This window comes from Crocodylus porosus, unplaced genomic scaffold, assembly GCF_001723895.1.
Source record: "Crocodylus porosus isolate Cpor-Errol unplaced genomic scaffold, CroPor_comp1, whole genome shotgun sequence".
Taxonomy (NCBI): domain Eukaryota; kingdom Metazoa; phylum Chordata; order Crocodylia; family Crocodylidae; genus Crocodylus; species Crocodylus porosus.
In genome coordinates, this window is record NW_017728906.1 from 161,323,613 (window position 1) to 161,331,085 (window position 7,473).

The following is a 7,473-nucleotide window of genomic DNA, read 5'->3' on the forward strand; positions in this document are numbered from 1 at the left end:
GTCGAGGCTTTCTGTTGTAATAGGGACTAGGCCGGGGTTGCATAAGTAATGGTGAGGCCATGGCTGTGTGACTTGTCCAGCTTGGAGACCGAGGGGATGTGTACCAGGATCCCAACTCACATAAGACAGTCCGATCAGGGTGTGCAGGAGGGCTTCGGGATCATAGTCACCTTTGATGGCTCCCTCGTACCACTGGTGGGCTTTGGTAAGAAGAGAACCGATGGCAAGGGCTGGTAAGGGTATCGGCCATGTGGTGTTGACTGTCAGCAATTGCATTTCAGTTACATATCCGCCACTCCAGTCCCCACACTGCAATAGGAATGATGCCTCATCGGGGTCAACAAGCTCTTGAGCCGGCTCTATGACTAGGCATCCCAGCCAAGCGATGGGTGTCTCACTTGGTTTGCATCTTGTGTCTTTAACGAGCTCATTTAATTCACTTCAGCTGCGAGTGCGTGAAGTGATTGTCATAGTGGCCATGACGACAGTCTTCAGAATCGTGATAGGCAGTGTGGAGGCGGCGGGTGAGCCGTCAGGTGGCGCGGTCGGAGTGGGCGGGCAAAGACTTGGTTTTGGCTCTTCTCCGCCCCAGGGAGGAGTCGGTGGTGTAGTGGGCAGTGAAGGGGCGTAGGGCAGAGGCGCTGCAGATGCTCCGCCCTTCTTTGTCAGAGGCTTCTCCCCCTCACCTTCATCGGTGCCATCTTAGGACGCTGTCCAACTGGCCGCAGCCACCAGTGTCTCAAGCTGTGCTGTTAGGTCGATGTTTTTGTGCAAGAGAAGTGCAACCATTTGGAAGAGAGCATTAATCATTTTTCCCTTATCTCACTTGGGTCCCGTCCCTCTGGTCGCTGTTCGACCGTTCGACTCAAGGCTCTCCGGGCACCGGGTTAACAACTCATGTGCCCAGGACCCTTCGCGGATGGCTGGGCAGTTAAACTTATCAGGCGGGGTGCTCTCTCCTCCCTCGTGGTTATGTCGGAGGCACTGGGTGAATTCTTGGGCTGGGGTCGGATTGGCCGTGCCCGTTGGCTTGACACGGGTGAGCACAAGAGTGGCACATGCCTCACGCGGCCTAAAGACAACCTTGGGGTGGTTTCCAAGAGCAGGGTCAATTAGCTTTGACCGGGCAGTTACGGCTCGGGTTTGTGCTGATGGCACAGCTTTTGCACAAGACAGCTTGTAAACAGGATGATGCGTGAAGAGTGCCATTCCCCTCACTATCTAAATCATCCCTCACAAGAAAGGTATTCATCTCTGTATAGAGGCTTACAGGGTACAAAGAAAGGCAAGTACGGTAGGCCAACATCAGCTGTAGGTTGCTGAATGGCTGCTTAGAGGGCACACCACTTTTAGGGGTAGGTCTGACCCAGCTACTCTTCTCCGAAACCAAAACAACATTTCAGGGCATATTTGTCCTTTTAACAGCATCCTTCCCATGCCAGTAAATGCAGATGCAGCTGCTGAGACTTAGCCTCAGCCCAGCACAACTATGGCTCACTAGTCAATATAGCATTGATGGGCTACTCATACAAGGATCACCTGGTGCCCGGGGAGGATCTAGGATTTTGAAAAGGAGGGGTGCATGTGGTGCATCATCACATATATAACACATTTTTCTTCATGTAAAAAGAAACTAGAAGGTGTGCTAATATGCTACATTATCCAGTTTAAGATTGAAGTAAAAACATATAACTTTATTGGCATGTGCATTAATTTGCTATATCATATATTATATATAAAAACACAACAAACTAGGCAAAAATAATTAGAAGTTGTTTTTGGAGTCTTGTAGTCTTCAGAATTAAACAACATCTCTTTCAGATTCCCAGAACAAAATCTAGCCTTCTTGAACTTCACTGAAAGTTATTTCCACATCTGAGTTAATGTTTTTAGCAAGCATTAAAAAAAAAACTCTGCAGGCTTGTAAAATAGGTGCTACATTACCAGGAACAGCCAACAGACAGCTGCATTTCGGAAGCTAGGATAGACTAGTGAAACACCAAGACCAATGAAAAAGGAGAGATGGTGGTTAACACCTAAGGAATAGATATTTTAAAAGGAATCAGACTATAATGAGCCATCAAGTTAAGTTGCTTGAATATAGCCTTAGGCCCCTAGCATATTAGCACGGCTTCTGGTTTCTTTTTACGTGGAGAAAAATGTGTGATATATGTGCTGACCATATGCACCCCACTACCAACCAGGGGGTGCACCAGGGAGAAAAGGGAGGTGCAACTGCACCACTCCTACCCCTACCCCGCCTTGGATCAGCTCCTGGCTGGGAGGATGGGCAGGGTGCTGCAGGAAGAGCGGGGCCCTGCCCATCCTGCTGCAGCCCCGCGTGCCCCCGGCCGCGCGGAGCGGAGCCGAGCGGAGCTGGGGGCGGCGCTGCGGAGCGCGGTAAGGAGCCGGCGGGGCGCCGCGGGGCCGGCGCTGGACTCGCGGGGCTGGCGCGGCCTGGCCAGGGGCGGCGGAGAGGAGATAAGGGGGCAGGGCCAAGCTTGCCCCCGCCCGCCCGCTGCGAGGAGGGGGGCACTGGCGTATAGCCTGGTTTTTGCAGCTGTGTGCCACTCGGCTCACAAAGGTTATAGAAGGGTGAGCGGCTCCCCGAGTGTAGTGGGGGCATGTTGAGGCCACTGAGGGGTGCCTTGGAGGCAGGGCCGGACACAGGGGTGGGTGAACCGGGCAGGTGCAGACAAAAAAGGGGCCCTGACAATGGATTTTTAAATTATTATTATTATCATTATCTCTGGTGAAGGGATGTCCGATACTAAAAGTTCACCCGGGGCCGCCAGGAGTCTAGGTATGGTGCTGCCTTGAGGCCATTGCGGGGAGCCTTGAGTCCCACGAGAGGCGCCTCAAGCCCAATGCGGGGGCCTCGAGTCCCAAAAGCTTGGGAACCAGTGATCCCTCCGGCTGCAAAATCGCCCCCAGGGCTCCCAGGTTTCTAAAACCCCCGTGAGCTCTTTCACTCTTTGTGAACTCTTTGTGCTAGAGAGAAAACGCTCTCCTATGCTGTTGCAGAATCAGGAGAGGCAGTGAATTCAGAAGTTTCTGCCCCATGGGGTAGGCAGATTTTCCTCTTGAGCTTTCTTTTTACAGGGAAGTATTTGTATGCTACATTCTTGTGTCTTTTGTTGGTACTTCTCACCGATCTTTCTTCCATGGAGATGTGGCTGTCACTGGTGTTGTTAGGTATTATCAGAGGCTGCTACTTTTTAAGGAAATGCGTATCTCAAGGCACGCACACCCATTATATTTGCATATTACAATAAATATTTGCATTCGTGAATCTCCAGCCATTTTGGAGCGCTGCCAGTAGTAAAATTACCTAGCTGATGAGAAACAAGGTAACAGGAAGGGGGGAAAAAACAGTGAGTGAATGTTTGCCCTGTCTCCATATAATACAATAAAAGCTCATTGGCGATGTCTGTAAGCTACAGTAGGGTGTTGGTGTGGGTGGGACCAGACTAATGTTTCACAACTTTCAGAATAGCTTTTTTTTTTTTTTTTTGGCCAGTGAGCAAAGGTTGAACTTTATAATATTAAACATTTTCTCTTGGTACAGTATGTTATGCTGTACAAACATTAATTTTGCCATTCTTAATCCTAGGACAACTGAAGTTATGATTCATACAAACACACAATGCAATCCAAAATACGCATAAAATGTACAGGATAAAAAACATGTAAAATATATGATAATGTATTATTTTCACCTCTGTATTAAGGTAAATGAACTGATTAACCATTCTGCTGTTGACTAACACGTCTGTAGCTATGTTAGGTATGTGTACATGTGTTATCCTACATGATGTTTTGAACTATTCTGCTTGATTGTTATTGCTTCTAGTTTTTTTTTTTTTAGAGCTTGTAAAAGATACTTTTGGTTTTGCTTTTTAGTTAATAATATCATAGAGACTTTCTTAATTTTTTTTCTTGCATACCCACAGTTTCACAGCTCCCTCTCTCTGTCTCATACATAAATGTGAAACCTTATGTGTGTGCCTTGTGGTTATGGTATAAGAGTGGCAGACAGAAGACTTCTGTTCAGCCCTGCTTGACCCTAGGCAAATCACTTAAATCCTCAGTGGTTCAACTTCTTTCCTTATCAGTAAAAATGAAAACATAAATATGACCCTGTCTCCAGGAGTGTTGTTTAGTGCAGGCACTAGTGACCTACGGCTGCCAGGCTGGATCAAGCCTACAAAGACGTTGCAGCTGTTTGAGGAAGGTCCAACCTAGCCTGGGGTGGCATGGAGGACTGGGCAGCACACAGCTGTGTCAAACCATCTGTCCCTGCTGCACTGTGCCTGTACTTTTACAGCAGAGGGGCCTAGTATTTGCAGGGAGGGTAAGCACAGACAGCTTGAGATATGAGAAGATTTTCAGCTATGGCTAGAAACAACGTCACAAACTCCAGCCCTGCATGGCAAATGTTGCTGACCCCTGGTTTAGTGTAAGTTTTTCACTGTTGCAGTGAGTTTAAACAGTTTATACTGATTGATAGTGAAATGTCTGTTTATTGTACTTAAAAGGGCATCATCACCTAGAAATTTGGTCAGCTAAGACAAGTAAGTTCAGAGTAGTCCAGATACTGCCTTGCCCCATGACACCTCTGGCCAGGTTTTGTTGACTTACGTTTCACATTTTGCTTTGTCTGTTGTTGTATAAAAAAAACTCACAGAGACACTTTGCAGAGGTGCAAATGACAGCAGAAAAATGGCAGGGTGGTAGAGAATTATTTCTGGGAAAGCCACCTGGGCTGCAGAGAATTTAATTCTAAAGTATAAAGAGTCCTGGTATGTGTAGTGTTTCATTTCAGATAGACCGCAACATAGCATTTGAAACAATCATGTATTTTGTGTGGTTCTACCAGTTTACCTAAAATATTAAAATTTGGACTAGAAAAAGATTTGCTAAATTTCAGAAGAAATAAAGCTATCACAACAACATGCTTCAAAACATTCTCAGTAATAATTATTATTTAACATTTATATTTCAGCCTTGCAGAGAGGCCAGATTGTGCCAGGCTCTGTACAGATACACAGTAAACGGCATTCCATGCCCCATAGTTACAGTTTAAAAGATCAGGTGAAACAGATGGCTGAGGCAAACAGCCAGACCTGAGTATGGTGAAATCTGTTCTAGGTAAGAAAAATGGCAGGACATGCACAGTTCTTATCCAGTCAGGAGCAGCAATATCACAGACATACAGATTGCCTCCCTTTCAAATAGAATTCAGCAGTTCAACTTTGATGAAGTCTAGGGTGCCTCACAGGAGATGTGAATATCACTTCGTAGGAGTGGATTTTATCAGGGTGATGGCATTATACATATCCACCCCAGTCCAGTTAACAGACTTTGTAAGTAGTGTCACCCTTAGCTCAGATTTCCCTTCAGTGCTGTCAGACCCTTTTATCCAAGGCATGTGGGGAAGTCTGCGGGGGCTTCCAAGGATCAAGAGATGGTTTTTGTTTGAATTTTCTTATTAAGGTTTTGTATTGAACAATTCCTGGTAATTTCTTTTTCTTATTATATAGATAGCAATAAAAGTCTGCTTTAAGCTACAGCCAGCCATTCTGTCCCATACCCTACAGTCAGGATGCCACCAAAATGGAGGATGGGCTTTGATGTCTACCACCGTATTGTTCTATAATGATGAAAGTTACACCCCAATGTGGTGGGACAGGAGCTACAGTGAGTAGGCATGGTACTTCTGTTGATGTGATCCAGGCTCTTGCAGATGTCCTTAGGCAGATCTTATGGGTTTCAATAGCTCTGAAGACTAAAATTTAGGACACTTCCATAATCCTATCCTCTGCTTATTGGAGGACCTCAGTGGGAGCTAACTGCTAACCACTATCATTCTGATCTCTACATGGAAGAAGTGTATAAGAGAATGATACAGCACTTAGAAAACACAGTCCTATAGTGAGCCAAACTTTGTTCTCAGAATCACATTCATAACTGTTGTGGGCTTCAGAGTTTTGCCAACTGGATGCAGTTTGTTTTTATTTCTGTCTGGACTAGAAAAGATTTCTTATGAACTGTAATTTAAAAAGATACTTGTAAATGATTATTTGAAATTTGTCTCTAGATTAAGCTTGTATAGCGATCAACATCTGTGTTGAATTAACAGTTTTTAATACTGTTAAGCAGAAAGATGAAATTTATAAAGGAACTGAAGAGGTTATTGAAGCATGACACTATAGATGGGCTGTGGTGATGGTTACAGTTTGCCCCAAACCTGAAGCAACTATAGTGTTCAGAACATTCGAGATGGAAAAATATTGCTATGGCAACAAATTACTTTTATATTCACATAAAGTAAAAATAGATCTCTTTCTCCCTCTGTGGGAAGCACATATTTTAAAGTGCATGAAAGATTAAAGGTGATAGGCAGAAACAGCTGCATGAATATATTTTCATTTTTCTTCATTTGGCTTATACTTATTTCTGTAAAAATCTGAAATATAGAAATAAGTTACAGCTAAAAACATCTTACTGTCAGAAAGCAGGAACAGATTAGAAGGGGCGAAAAAGTATAATTCAGTAAGAACTTCTGTTCCGATAATATCAGACTTTCATTTATTAAGAAAAAACATTCCTAGCATCATTCAGAAAGAAAGATAGAGGACATTTTTCCCTATCTATCTATCTAAAATATATATATGTATATGTGTATATGTACTGACAAAACTTAATTTATTTCTCTTCTACCGTTGCAAAAGCACCAAATTGTTCATTTCAGATTGGATACAATAAATATTCAAATGACTGAGAAAGAAGTATTGATATCTCAGCTTTCCACTGGCTCCCAATGGAAGCTTCAGAAAGATCAGAGAATATTGATGTTTGATCTGGCCGGAGCTAATCGAAGGATTAAGACCTCTGTTATGTTCTTCTGTAATTTATGCCACACACATTCAAACAGGAGAGACAGGAAGGGCAAAAGTCCTTCCACACTTTGACCCCTTAGAATGATATTCCCCAGGAACACCAACACAACTTTAGCGATGAGAATCCTTTCAGAATGTGTCAGCACTATAATGCAAAGGTGTGACTTCAGGTCCTGCTGTAATGCTTGATATAATGTTAAGCTTGCTGGCTCAGGTACTGATAGTAAGGTAGCTAAAAGAACACAGGGTTCAGCATGAGCTACAAAACTTACTCAGGACCCAGGGTAGATACTCTGGCAACTGCTCTGTGCTGAGCTCCATTTTCCAAGAGCTACCTTGCTATCAGCACCTAGCTAGCTTAACATTATATCTGTAGCCCAAGTGTACTCGGGTGTATACTCTCCTTCTCCAATTGAAGGGAATTGTTAATTGGCAGGTGTGCTGTGGGGGAACTGCAGACCGCTTAGTATCATAGTATCATAGTAGCTAGAGTCGGAAGGGACCTAGGTAGATCATCTAGTCCGACCCCCTGCCTTGGCAGGAAAGAGCACCGGGGTCAGATGACCCCGGC

General features: G+C 44.5%; 1 long non-coding RNA gene across 1 annotated transcript in view; it reads left to right on the top strand.

Moving 5' to 3' along the window:
* The first annotated feature begins 5,488 nt into the window (after positions 1-5,488).
* Positions 5,489-7,473, top strand: part of LOC109306593 — a 50,352-nt gene continuing 48,367 nt past the window's right edge. Inside the window, exon 1 of the long non-coding RNA XR_002100048.1 lies at positions 5,489-5,700. This is a non-coding gene — a long non-coding RNA (uncharacterized LOC109306593). The remainder of the gene's footprint in view (positions 5,701-7,473) is intronic.